The sequence below is a fragment of the Danio rerio genome, chromosome 18 (genome assembly GCF_052040795.2).
Source record: "Danio rerio strain M-AB ecotype USA chromosome 18, GRCz13ab, whole genome shotgun sequence".
Classification (NCBI taxonomy): domain Eukaryota; kingdom Metazoa; phylum Chordata; class Actinopteri; order Cypriniformes; family Danionidae; genus Danio; species Danio rerio.
Genome location: NC_141038.1, coordinates 9,690,673 through 9,704,478, shown reverse-complemented (window position 1 = coordinate 9,704,478; position 13,806 = coordinate 9,690,673). Strand labels below are relative to the sequence as shown.

Sequence of the window (13,806 nt, the reverse complement as noted above, 5' to 3'; positions counted from 1 at the left end):
CAAGCTAAACATGTGTCGCAAAAATAGAAACCGTGTCTAAAATAGAAATGTCACGAAAAAAATCGAAAATGTGAAGTGTGCACCAAAACATGCGACGCAAGCTAAACATGTGTCGCAAAAATAGAAACCGTGTCTAAAATTGAAATGTCACGCAAAAAATCAAAAATGTGAAGTGTGCACGCAAAACATGCGACACAAGCTAAACATGTGTCGCTAAATAGAAACGGTGTCTAAAATCGAAATGTCTTGAAAGTCGAAAATGTGAAGTGCACCAAAACATGCGACGCAAGCTAATCATGTGTCGCAGAAATAGAAACGGTATATAAAATCTAAACGTTACAAAGCTAGGGTGCTCTGATCGGTCAGGTTGCCTTGTGTGCTCTGACTGGTCAGTTGGACCCTGGGTCCTCTGGTTGGTCAGGTGGCAGTACGTGCGCTTATTAATCTGAAAGCTGATGTGCTCTTCATGGGCCGTACGTGCGCTGATTAATCTGAAAGCTGATGTGCTCTCTTGATCGACCGGTTGGCCTGGGGTGCTCTGATTGGTCAGGAGGCAGCTGTGTGCACTGGCTGGTCAAGTGCCTTACACCGTGCCTTCACAAAACATGCGACGCAAGCTAAACATGTGTCGCAAAAATAGAAACCGTGTCTAAAATAGAAATGTCACAAAAAAAATCAAAAATGTGAAGTGCACGAAAAACATGCGACACAAGCTAAACATGTGTCGCAAAAATAGAAACCATGTCTAAAATAGAAATGTCACGAAAAAAATCAAAAATGTGAAGTGCACGCAAAACATGCGACACAAGCTAAACATGTGTCGCAAAAATAGAAACGGTGTCTAAAATCGAAATGTCTCGAAAGTCGAAAATGTGAAGTGCACCAAAACATGCGACGCAAGCTAATCATGTGTCGCAGAAATAGAAACGGTATATAAAATCTAAACGTTACAAAGCTAGGGTGCTCTGATCGGTCAGGTTGCCTTGTGTCCTCTGACTGGTCAGTTGGACCCTGGGTCCTCTGGTTGGTCAGGTGGCCGTACGTGCGCTTATTAATCTGAAAGCTGATGTGCTCTTCATGGGCCGTACGTGCGCTGATTAATCTGAAAGCTGATGTGCTCTCTTGATCGACCGGTTGGCCTGGGGTGCTCTGATTGGTCAGGAGGCAGCTGTGTGCACTGGCTGGTCAAGTGCCTTACACCGTGCCTTCACAAAACATGCGACGCAAGCTAAACATGTGTCGCAAAAATAGAAACCGTGTCTAAAATAGAAATGTCACAAAAAAAATCAAAAATGTGAAGTGCACGAAAAACATGCAACACAAGCTAAACATGTGTCGCTAAATAGAAACGGTGTCTAAAATCGAAATGTCTCGAAAGTCGAAAATGTGAAGTGCACCAAAATATGCGACGCAAGCTAAACATGTGTCGCAGAAATAGAAACGGTGTCTAAAATCGAAATTTTACGGAAAAAATCGAAAATGTGAAGTGCACGCAAAACATGCGACACAAGCTAAACATGTGTCGCAAAAATAGAAACCATGTCTAAAATAGAAATGTCACGAAAAAAATCAAAAATGTGAAGTGCACGCAAAACATGCGACACAAGCTAAACATGTGTCGCAAAAATAGAAACCATGTCTAAAATAGAAATGTCATGAAAAAAATCAAAAATGTGAAGTGCACGCAAAACATGCGACACAAGCTAAACATGTGTCGCTAAATAGAAACGGTGTCTAAAATCGAAATGTCTCGAAAGTCGAAAATGTGAAGTGCACCAAAACATGCGACGCAAGCTAACCATGTGTCGCAGAAATAGAAACGGTTTCTAAAATCGAAATTTTACGGAAAAAATCGAAAATGTGAAGTGCACGCAAAACATGCGACACAAGCTAAACATGTGTCGCAAAAATGGAAACCGTGTCTAAAATAGAAATGTCACGAAAAAAATCGAAAATGTGAAGTGTGCACCAAAACATGCGACGCAAGCTAAACATGTGTCGCAAAAATAGAAACCGTGTCTAAAATTGAAATGTCACGAAAAAAATCAAAAATGTGAAGTGTGCACCAAAACATGCGACGCAAGCTAAACATGTGTCGCAAAAATAGAAACCGTGTCTAAAATTTAAATGTCACGCAAAAAATCAAAAATGTGAAGTGCACGCAAAACATGCGACACAAGCTAAACATGTGTCGCTAAATAGAAACGGTGTCTAAAATCGAAATGTCTCGAAAGTCGAAAATGTGAAGTGCACCTAAACATGCGACGCAAGCTAATCATGTGTCGCAGAAATAGAAACGGTATATAAAATCTAAACGTTACAAAGCTAGGGTGCTCTGATCGGTCAGGTTGCCTTGTGTGCTCTGACTGGTCAGTTGGACCCTGGGTCCTCTGGTTGGTCAGGTGGCCGTACGTGCGCTTATTAATCTGAAAGCTGATGTGCTCTTCATGGGCCGTACGTGCGCTGATTAATCTGAAAGCTGATGTGCTCTCTTGATCGACCGGTTGGCCTGGGGTGCTCTGATTGGTCAGGAGGCAGCTGTGTGCACTGGCTGGTCAAGTGCCTTACACCATGCCTTCACAAAACATGCGACGCAAGCTAAACATGTGTCGCAAAAATAGAAACCGTGTCTAAAATAGAAATGTCACAAAAAAAATCAAAAATGTGAAGTGCACGAAAAACATGCGACACAAGCTAAACATGTGTCGCTAAATAGAAACGGTGTCTAAAATCGAAATGTCTCGAAAGTCGAAAATGTGAAGTGCACCAAAATATGCGACGCAAGCTAAACATGTGTCGCAGAAATAGAAACGGTGTCTAAAATCGAAATTTTACGGAAAAAATCGAAAATGTGAAGTGCACGCAAAACATGCGACACAAGCTAAACATGTGTCGCAAAAATAGAAACCATGTCTAAAATAGAAATGTCACGAAAAAAATCAAAAATGTGAAGTGCACGCAAAACATGCGACACAAGCTAAACATGTGTCGCAAAAATAGAAACCATGTCTAAAATAGAAATGTCATGAAAAAAATCAAAAATGTGAAGTGCACGCAAAACATGCGACACAAGCTAAACATGTGTCGCTAAATAGAAACGGTGTCTAAAATCGAAATGTCTCGAAAGTCGAAAATGTGAAGTGCACCAAAACATGCGACGCAAGCTAACCATGTGTCGCAGAAATAGAAACGGTTTCTAAAATCGAAATTTTACGGAAAAAATCGAAAATGTGAAGTGCACGCAAAACATGCGACACAAGCTAAACATGTGTCGCAAAAATGGAAACCGTGTCTAAAATAGAAATGTCACGAAAAAAATCGAAAATGTGAAGTGTGCACCAAAACATGCGACGCAAGCTAAACATGTGTCGCAAAAATAGAAACCGTGTCTAAAATTGAAATGTCACGAAAAAAATCAAAAATGTGAAGTGTGCACCAAAACATGCGACGCAAGCTAAACATGTGTCGCAAAAATAGAAACCGTGTCTAAAATTTAAATGTCACGCAAAAAATCAAAAATGTGAAGTGCACGCAAAACATGCGACACAAGCTAAACATGTGTCGCTAAATAGAAACGGTGTCTAAAATCGAAATGTCTCGAAAGTCGAAAATGTGAAGTGCACCTAAACATGCGACGCAAGCTAATCATGTGTCGCAGAAATAGAAACGGTATATAAAATCTAAACGTTACAAAGCTAGGGTGCTCTGATCGGTCAGGTTGCCTTGTGTGCTCTGACTGGTCAGTTGGACCCTGGGTCCTCTGGTTGGTCAGGTGGCCGTACGTGCGCTTATTAATCTGAAAGCTGATGTGCTCTTCATGGGCCGTACGTGCGCTGATTAATCTGAAAGCTGATGTGCTCTCTTGAGCGACCGGTTGGCCTGGGGTGCTCTGATTGGTCAGGAGGCAGCTGTGTGCACTGGCTGGTCAAGTGCCTTACACCATGCCTTCACAAAACATGCGACGCAAGCTAAACATGTGTCGCAAAAATAGAAACCGTGTCTAAAATAGAAATGTCACAAAAAAAATAAAAAATGTGAAGTGCACGAAAAACATGCGACACAAGCTAAACATGTGTCGCTAAATAGAAACGGTGTCTAAAATCGAAATGTCTTGAAAGTCGAAAATGTGAAGTGCACCAAAACATGCGACGCAAGCTATTCATGTGTCACAGAAATAGAAACGGTGTCTAAAATCGAAATTTTACGGAAAAAATCGAAAATGTGAAGTGCACGCAAAACATGCGACACAAGCTAAACATGTGTCGCAAAAATAGAAACCGTGTCTAAAATAGAAATGTCACGAAAAAAATCGAAAATGTGAAGTGTGCACCAAAACATGCGACGCAAGCTAAACATGTGTCGCAAAAATAGAAACCGTGTCTAAAATTGAAATGTCACGCAAAAAATCAAAAATGTGAAGTGTGCACGCAAAACATGCGACACAAGCTAAACATGTGTCGCTAAATAGAAACGGTGTCTAAAATCGAAATGTCTTGAAAGTCGAAAATGTGAAGTGCACCAAAACATGCGACGCAAGCTAATCATGTGTCGCAGAAATAGAAACGGTATATAAAATCTAAACGTTACAAAGCTAGGGTGCTCTGATCGGTCAGGTTGCCTTGTGTGCTCTGACTGGTCAGTTGGACCCTGGGTCCTCTGGTTGGTCAGGTGGCCGTACGTGCGCTTATTAATCTGAAAGCTGATGTGCTCTTCATGGGCCGTACGTGCGCTGATTAATCTGAAAGCTGATGTGCTCTCTTGATCGACCGGTTGGGCTGGGGTGCTCTGATTGGTCAGGAGGCAGCTGTGTGCACTGGCTGGTCAAGTGCCTTACACCGTGCCTTCACAAAACATGCGACGCAAGCTAAACATGTGTCGCAAAAATAGAAACCGTGTCTAAAATAGAAATGTCACAAAAAAAATCAAAAATGTGAAGTGCACGAAAAACATGCGACACAAGCTAAACATGTGTCGCTAAATAGAAACGGTGTCTAAAATCAAAATGTCTCGAAAGTCGAAAATGTGAAGTGCACCAAAACATGCGACGCAAGCTAATCATGTGTCGCAGAAATAGAAACGGTTTCTAAAATCGAAATTTTACGGAAAAAATCGAAAATGTGAAGTGCACGCAAAACATGCGACACAAGCTAAACATGTGTCGCAAAAATAGAAACCGTGTCTAAAATAGAAATGTCACGAAAAAAATCGAAAATGTGAAGTGTGCACCAAAACATGCGACGCAAGCTAAACATGTGTCGCAAAAATAGAAACCGTGTCTAAAATTGAAATGTCACGCAAAAAATCAAAAATGTGAAGTGCATGCAAAACATCCGACACAAGCTAAACATGTGTCGCTAAATAGAAACGGTGTCTAAAATCGAAATGTCTCGAAAGTCGAAAATGTGAAGTGCACCAAAACATGCGACGCAAGCTAATCATGTGTCGCAGAAATAGAAACAGTATATAAAATCTAAACGTTACAAAGCTAGGGTGCTCTGATCGGTCAGGTTGCCTTGTGTGCTCTGACTGGTCAGTTGGACCCTGGGTCCTCTGGTTGGTCAGGTGGCCGTACGTGCGCTTATTAATCTGAAAGCTGATGTGCTCTTCATGGGCCGTACGTGCGCTGATTAATCTGAAAGCTGATGTGCTCTCTTGATCGACCGGTTGGCCTGGGGTGCTCTGATTGGTCAGGAAGCAGCTGTGTGCACTGGCTGGTCAAGTGCCTTACACCGTGCCTTCACAAAACATGCGACGCAAGCTAAACATGTGTCGCAAAAATAGAAACCGTGTCTAAAATAGAAATGTCACAAAAAAAATCAAAAATGTGAAGTGCACGAAAAACATGCGACACAAGCTAAACATGTGTCGCTAAATAGAAACGGTGTCTAAAATCGAAATGTCTTGAAAGTCGAAAATGTGAAGTGCACCAAAACATGCGACGCAAGCTAATCATGTGTCGCAGAAATAGAAACGGTGTCTAAAATCGAAATTTTACGGAAAAAATCGAAAATGTGAAGTGCACGCAAAACATGCGACACAAGCTAAACATGTGTCGCAAAAATAGAAACCGTGTCTAAAATAGAAATGTCACGAAAAAAATCGAAAATGTGAAGTGTGCACCAAAACATGCGACGCAAGCTAAACATGTGTCGCAAAAATAGAAACCGTGTCTAAAATTGAAATGTCACGCAAAAAATCAAAAATGTGAAGTGTGCACGCAAAACATGCGACACAAGCTAAACATGTGTCGCTAAATAGAAACGGTGTCTAAAATCGAAATGTCTTGAAAGTCGAAAATGTGAAGTGCACCAAAACATGCGACGCAAGCTAATCATGTGTCGCAGAAATAGAAACGGTATATAAAATCTAAACGTTACAAAGCTAGGGTGCTCTGATCGGTCAGGTTGCCTTGTGTGCTCTGACTGGTCAGTTGGACCCTGGGTCCTCTGGTTGGTCAGGTGGCCGTACGTGCGCTTATTAATCTGAAAGCTGATGTGCTCTTCATGGGCCGTACGTGCGCTGATTAATCTGAAAGCTGATGTGCTCTCTTGATCGACCGGTTGGCCTGGGGTGCTCTGATTGGTCAGGAGGCAGCTGTGTGCACTGGCTGGTCAAGTGCCTTACACCGTGCCTTCACAAAACATGCGACGCAAGCTAAACATGTGTCGCAAAAATAGAAACCGTGTCTAAAATAGAAATGTCACAAAAAAAATCAAAAATGTGAAGTGCACGAAAAACATGCGACACAAGCTAAACATGTGTCGCAAAAATAGAAACCATGTCTAAAATAGAAATGTCACGAAAAAAATCAAAAATGTGAAGTGCACGCAAAACATGCGACACAAGCTAAACATGTGTCGCAAAAATAGAAACGGTGTCTAAAATCGAAATGTCTCGAAAGTCGAAAATGTGAAGTGCACCAAAACATGCGACGCAAGCTAATCATGTGTCGCAGAAATAGAAACGGTATATAAAATCTAAACGTTACAAAGCTAGGGTGCTCTGATCGGTCAGGTTGCCTTGTGTGCTCTGACTGGTCAGTTGGACCCTGGGTCCTCTGGTTGGTCAGGTGGCCGTACGTGCGCTTATTAATCTGAAAGCTGATGTGCTCTTCATGGGCCGTACGTGCGCTGATTAATCTGAAAGCTGATGTGCTCTCTTGATCGACCGGTTGGCCTGGGGTGCTCTGATTGGTCAGGAGGCAGCTGTGTGCACTGGCTGGTCAAGTGCCTTACACCGTGCCTTCACAAAACATGCGACGCAAGCTAAACATGTGTCGCAAAAATAGAAACCGTGTCTAAAATAGAAATGTCACAAAAAAAATCAAAAATGTGAAGTGCACGAAAAACATGCGACACAAGCTAAACATGTGTCGCTAAATAGAAACGGTGTCTAAAATCAAAATGTCTCGAAAGTCGAAAATGTGAAGTGCACCAAAATATGCGACGCAAGCTAAACATGTGTCGCAGAAATAGAAACGGTGTCTAAAATCGAAATTTTACGGAAAAAATCGAAAATGTGAAGTGCACGCAAAACATGCGACACAAGCTAAACATGTGTCGCAAAAATGGAAACCGTGTCTAAAATAGAAATGTCACGAAAAAAATCGAAAATGTGAAGTGTGCACCAAAACATGCGACGCAAGCTAAACATGTGTCGCAAAAATAGAAACCGTGTCTAAAATTGAAATGTCATGAAAAAAATCAAAAATGTGAAGTGTGCACCAAAACATGCGACGCAAGCTAAACACGTGTCGCAAAAATAGAAACCGTGTCTAAAATTTAAATGTCACGCAAAAAATCAAAAATGTGAAGTGCACGCAAAACATGCGACACAAGCTAAACATGTGTCGCTAAATAGAAACGGTGTCTAAAATCGAAATGTCTCGAAAGTCGAAAATGTGAAGTGCACCAAAACATGCGACGCAAGCTAATCATGTGTCGCAGAAATAGAAACGGTATATAAAATCTAAACGTTACAAAGCTAGGGTGCTCTGATCGGTCAGGTTGCCTTGTGTGCTCTGACTGGTCAGTTGGACCCTGGGTCCTCTGGTTGGTCAGGTGGCCGTACGTGCGCTTATTAATCTGAAAGCTGATGTGCTCTTCATGGGCCGTACGTGCGCTGATTAATCTGAAAGCTGATGTGCTCTCTTGATCGACCGGTTGGCCTGGGGTGCTCTGATTGGTCAGGAGGCAGCTGTGTGCACTGGCTGGTCAAGTGCCTTACACCATGCCTTCACAAAACATGCGACGCAAGCTAAACATGTGTCGCAAAAATAGAAACCGTGTCTAAAATAGAAATGTCACAAAAAAAATCAAAAATGTGAAGTGCACGAAAAACATGCGACACAAGCTAAACATGTGTCGCTAAATAGAAACGGTGTCTAAAATCGAAATGTCTTGAAAGTCGAAAATGTGAAGTGCACCAAAACATGCGACGCAAGCTATTCATGTGTCACAGAAATAGAAACGGTGTCTAAAATCGAAATTTTACGGAAAAAATCGAAAATGTGAAGTGCACGCAAAACATGCGACACAAGCTAAACATGTGTCGCAAAAATAGAAACCGTGTCTAAAATAGAAATGTCACGAAAAAAATCGAAAATGTGAAGTGTGCACCAAAACATGCGACGCAAGCTAAACATGTGTCGCAAAAATAGAAACCGTGTCTAAAATTGAAATGTCACGCAAAAAATCAAAAATGTGAAGTGTGCACGCAAAACATGCGACACAAGCTAAACATGTGTCGCTAAATAGAAACGGTGTCTAAAATCGAAATGTCTTGAAAGTCGAAAATGTGAAGTGCACCAAAACATGCGACGCAAGCTAATCATGTGTCGCAGAAATAGAAACGGTATATAAAATCTAAACGTTACAAAGCTAGGGTGCTCTGATCGGTCAGGTTGCCTTGTGTGCTCTGACTGGTCAGTTGGACCCTGGGTCCTCTGGTTGGTCAGGTGGCCGTACGTGCGCTTATTAATCTGAAAGCTGATGTGCTCTTCATGGGCCGTACGTGCGCTGATTAATCTGAAAGCTGATGTGCTCTCTTGATCGACCGGTTGGCCTGGGGTGCTCTGATTGGTCAGGAGGCAGCTGTGTGCACTGGCTGGTCAAGTGCCTTACACCGTGCCTTCACAAAACATGCGACGCAAGCTAAACATGTGTCGCAAAAATAGAAACGGTGTCTAAAATCGAAATGTCTCGAAAGTCGAAAATGTGAAGTGCACCAAAACATGCGACGCAAGCTAATCATGTGTCGCAGAAATAGAAACGGTATTTAAAATCTAAACGTTACAAAGCTAGGGTGCTCTGATCGGTCAGGTTGCCTTGTGTGCTCTGACTGGTCAGTTGGACCCTGGGTCCTCTGGTTGGTCAGGTGGCCGTACGTGCGCTTATTAATCTGAAAGCTGATGTGCTCTTCATGGGCCGTACGTGCGCTGATTAATCTGAAAGCTGATGTGCTCTCTTGATCGACCGGTTGGCCTGGGGTGCTCTGATTGGTCAGGAGGCAGCTGTGTGCACTGGCTGGTCAAGTGCCTTACACCGTGCCTTCACAAAACATGCGACGCAAGCTAAACATGTGTCGCAAAAATAGAAACCGTGTCTAAAATAGAAATGTCACAAAAAAAATCAAAAATGTGAAGTGCACGAAAAACATGCGACACAAGCTAAACATGTGTCGCTAAATAGAAACGGTGTCTAAAATCGAAATGTCTCGAAAGTCGAAAATGTGAAGTGCACCAAAATATGCGACGCAAGCTAAACATGTGTCGCAGAAATAGAAACGGTGTCTAAAATCGAAATTTTACGGAAAAAATCGAAAATGTGAAGTGCACGCAAAACATGCGACACAAGCTAAACATGTGTCGCAAAAATAGAAACCATGTCTAAAATAGAAATGTCACGAAAAAAATCAAAAATGTGAAGTGCACGCAAAACATGCGACACAAGCTAAACATGTGTCGCAAAAATAGAAACCGTGTCTAAAATAGAAATGTCACGAAAAAAATCGAAAATGTGAAGTGTGCACCAAAACATGCGACGCAAGCTAAACATGTGTCGCAAAAATAGAAACCGTGTCTAAAATTGAAATGTCACGAAAAAAATCAAAAATGTGAAGTGTGCACCAAAACATGCGACACAAGCTAAACATGTGTCGCAAAAATAGAAACCGTGTCTAAAATAGAAATGTCACAAAAAAAATCAAAAATGTGAAGTGCACGCAAAACATGCGACACAAGCTAAACATGTGTCGCAAAAATAGAAACGGTGTCTAAAATCGAAATGTCTCGAAAGTCGAAAATGTGAAGTGCACCAAAACATGCGACGCAAGCTAATCATGTGTCGCAGAAATAGAAACGGTATATAAAATCTAAACGTTACAAAGCTAGGGTGCTCTGATCGGTCAGGTTGCCTTGTGTGCTCTGACTGGTCAGTTGGACCCTGGGTCCTCTGGTTGGTCAGGTGGCCGTACGTGCGCTTATTAATCTGAAAGCTGATGTGCTCTTCATGGGCCGTACGTGCGCTGATTAATCTGAAAGCTGATGTGCTCTCTTGATCGACCGGTTGGCCTGGGGTGCTCTGATTGGTCAGGAGGCAGCTGTGTGCACTGGCTGGTCAAGTGCCTTACACCGTGCCTTCACAAAACATGCGACGCAAGCTAAACATGTGTCGCAAAAATAGAAACCGTGTCTAAAATAGAAATGTCACAAAAAAAATCAAAAATGTGAAGTGCACGAAAAACATGCGACACAAGCTAAACATGTGTCGCAAAAATAGAAATGGTGTCTAAAATAGAAATGTCTTGAAAGTCGAAAATGTGAAGTGCACCAAAACATGCGACGCAAGCTAAACATGTGTCGCAGAAATAGAAACGGTGTCTAAAATCGAAATTTTACGGAAAAAAACAAAAATGTGAAGTGCACGCAAAACATGCGACACAAGCTAATCATGTGTCGCAAAAATAGAAACCATGTCTAAAATAGAAATGTCACGAAAAAAATCAAAAATGTGAAGTGCACGCAAAACATGCGACACAAGCTAAACATGTGTCGCAAAAATAGAAACCATGTCTAAAATAGAAATGTCATGAAAAAAATCAAAAATGTGAAGTGCACGCAAAACATGCGACACAAGCTAAACATGTGTCGCAAAAATAGAAACGGTGTCTAAAATCGAAATGTCTCGAAAGTCGAAAATGTGAAGTGCACCAAAACATGCGACGCAAGCTAATCATGTGTCGCAGAAATAGAAACGGTTTCTAAAATCGAAATTTCACGGAAAAAATCGAAAATGTGAAGTGCACGCAAAACATGCGACACAAGCTAAACATGTGTCGCAAAAATAGAAACCGTGTCTAAAATAGAAATGTCACGAAAAAAATCGAAAATGTGAAGTGTGCACCAAAACATGCGACGCAAGCTAAACATGTGTCGCAAAAATAGAAACCGTGTCTAAAATTTAAATGTCACGCAAAAAATCAAAAATGTGAAGTGCACGCAAAACATGCGACACAAGCTAAACATGTGTCGCAAAAATAGAAACCGTGTCTAAAATAGAAATGTCACAAAAAAAATCAAAAATGTGAAGTGCACGAAAAACATGCGACACAAGCTAAACATGTGTCGCTAAATAGAAACGGTGTCTAAAATCGAAATGTCTCGAAAGTCGAAAATGTGAAGTGCACCAAAACATGCGACGCAAGCTAATCATGTGTCGCAGAAATAGAAACGGTGTCTAAAATCGAAATTTTACGGAAAAAATCGAAAATGTGAAGTGCACGCAAAACATGCGACACAAGCTAAACATGTGTCGCAAAAATAGAAACCATGTCTAAAATAGAAATGTCACGAAAAAAATCAAAAATGTGAAGTGCACGCAAAACATGCGACACAAGCTAAACATGTGTCGCAAAAATAGAAACCATGTCTAAAATAGAAATGTCATGAAAAAAATCAAAAATGTGAAGTGCACGCAAAACATGCGACACAAGCTAAACATGTGTCGCAAAAATAGAAACGGTGTCTAAAATCGAAATGTCTCGAAAGTCGAAAATGTGAAGTGCACCAAAACATGCGACGCAAGCTAATCATGTGTCGCAGAAATAGAAACGGTTTCTAAAATCGAAATATTACGGAAAAAATCGAAAATGTGAAGTGCACGCAAAACATGCGACACAAGCTAAACATGTGTCGCAAAAATAGAAACCGTGTCTAAAATAGAAATGTCACGAAAAAAATCGAAAATGTGAAGTGTGCACCAAAACATGCGACGCAAGCTAAACATGTGTCGCAAAAATAGAAACCGTGTCTAAAATTTAAATGTCACGCAAAAAATCAAAAATGTGAAGTGCACGCAAAACCTGCGACACAAGCTAAACATGTGTCGCTAAATAGAAACGGTGTCTAAAATCGAAATGTCTCGAAAGTCGAAAATGTGAAGTGCACCAAAACATGCGACGCAAGCTAATCATGTGTCGCAGAAATAGAAACGGTATATAAAATCTAAACGTTACAAAGCTAGGGTGCTCTGATCGGTCAGGTTGCCTTGTGTGCTCTGACTGGTCAGTTGGACCCTGGGTCCTCTGGTTGGTCAGGTGGCCGTACGTGCGCTTATTAATCTGAAAGCTGATGTGCTCTTCATGGGCCGTACGTGCGCTGATTAATCTGAAAGCTGATGTGCTCTCTTGATCGACCGGTTGGCCTGGGGTGCTCTGATTGGTCAGGAGGCAGCTGTGTGCACTGGCTGGTCAAGTGCCTTACACCGTGCCTTCACAAAACATGCGACGCAAGCTAAACATGTGTCGCAAAAATTGAAACCGTGTCTAAAATAGAAATGTCACAAAAAAAATCAAAAATGTGAAGTGCACGCAAAACATGCGACACAAGCTAAACATGTGTCGCTAAATAGAAACGGTGTCTAAAATCGAAATGTCTCGAAAGTCGAAAATGTGAAGTGCACCAAAACATGCGACGCAAGCTAACCATGTGTCGCAGAAATAGAAACGGTTTCTAAAATCGAAATTTTACGGAAAAAATCGAAAATGTGAAGTGCACGCAAAACATGCGACACAAGCTAAACATGTGTCGCAAAAATAGAAACCGTGTCTAAAATAGAAATGTCACGAAAAAAATCGAAAATGTGAAGTGTGCACCAAAACATGCGACGCAAGCTAAACATGTGTCGCAAAAATAGAAACCGTGTCTAAAATTTAAATGTCACGCAAAAAATCAAAAATGTGAAGTGCACGCAAAACATGCGACACAAGCTAAACATGTGTCGCTAAATAGAAACGGTGTCTAAAATCGAAATGTCTCGAAAGTCGAAAATGTGAAGTGCACCAAAACATGCGACGCAAGCTAATCATGTGTCGCAGAAATAGAAACGGTATATAAAATCTAAACGTTACAAAGCTAGGGTGCTCTGATCGGTCAGGTTGCCTTGTGTGCTCTGACTGGTCAGTTGGACCCTGGGTCCTCTGGTTGGTCAGGTGGCCGTACGTGCGCTTATTAATCTGAAAGCTGATGTGCTCTTCATGGGCCGTACGTGCGCTGATTAATCTGAAAGCTGATGTGCTCTCTTGATCGACCGGTTGGCCTGGGGTGCTCTGATTGGTCAGGAGGCAACTGTGTGCACTGGCTGGTCAAGTGCCTTACACCGTGCCTTCACAAAACATGCGACGCAAGCTAAACATGTGTCGCAAAAATAGAAACCGTGTCTAAAATAGAAATGTCACCAAAAAAATCAAAAATGTGAAGTGCACGAAAAACATGCGACACAAGCTAAACATGTGTCGCTAAATAGAAAC

The 13,806-nt window shown here is 41.6% G+C and overlaps 1 protein-coding gene and 2 long non-coding RNA genes across 14 annotated transcripts in view; 1 reads left to right on the top strand and 2 right to left on the bottom strand.

Annotated features, from left to right (window-relative positions):
* The window catches only part of bend7 (BEN domain containing 7), a 152,041-nt gene that overhangs the window by 20,288 nt on the left and 117,947 nt on the right, over window positions 1-13,806 (top strand). The gene's annotated exons all lie outside the window — the stretch shown is intronic.
* On the bottom strand, window positions 299-6,091 carry LOC147839652 (uncharacterized). Of its 3 annotated transcripts, XR_015945118.1 has the most exons (7): window positions 6,039-6,091; window positions 5,145-5,854; window positions 4,171-5,051; window positions 3,258-4,078; window positions 2,879-3,073; window positions 1,888-2,694; window positions 306-809 (listed from the first exon to the last, which is right to left on the bottom strand). It is a non-coding gene; the product is annotated as an uncharacterized LOC147839652 (long non-coding RNA). The 3 variants fall into 3 exon arrangements; XR_015945117.1 differs by lacking the exons at window positions 2,879-3,073; window positions 4,171-5,051; window positions 5,145-5,854; window positions 6,039-6,091 and having other exon boundaries at window positions 299-809; window positions 1,888-2,740; window positions 3,215-4,110; XR_015945116.1 differs by lacking the exons at window positions 306-809; window positions 2,879-3,073; window positions 4,171-5,051; window positions 5,145-5,854; window positions 6,039-6,091 and adding an exon at window positions 1,490-1,703 and having other exon boundaries at window positions 1,888-2,740; window positions 3,215-4,110.
* Window positions 9,800-13,780, bottom strand: LOC147839651 (uncharacterized). Of its 2 annotated transcripts, none has more exons than XR_015945111.1 (4): window positions 13,071-13,780; window positions 12,177-12,886; window positions 11,278-11,420; window positions 9,800-10,802 (listed from the first exon to the last, which is right to left on the bottom strand). It is a non-coding gene; the product is annotated as an uncharacterized LOC147839651 (long non-coding RNA). The 2 variants fall into 2 exon arrangements; XR_015945112.1 differs by having other exon boundaries at window positions 9,809-10,802; window positions 11,278-11,703; window positions 12,370-12,886.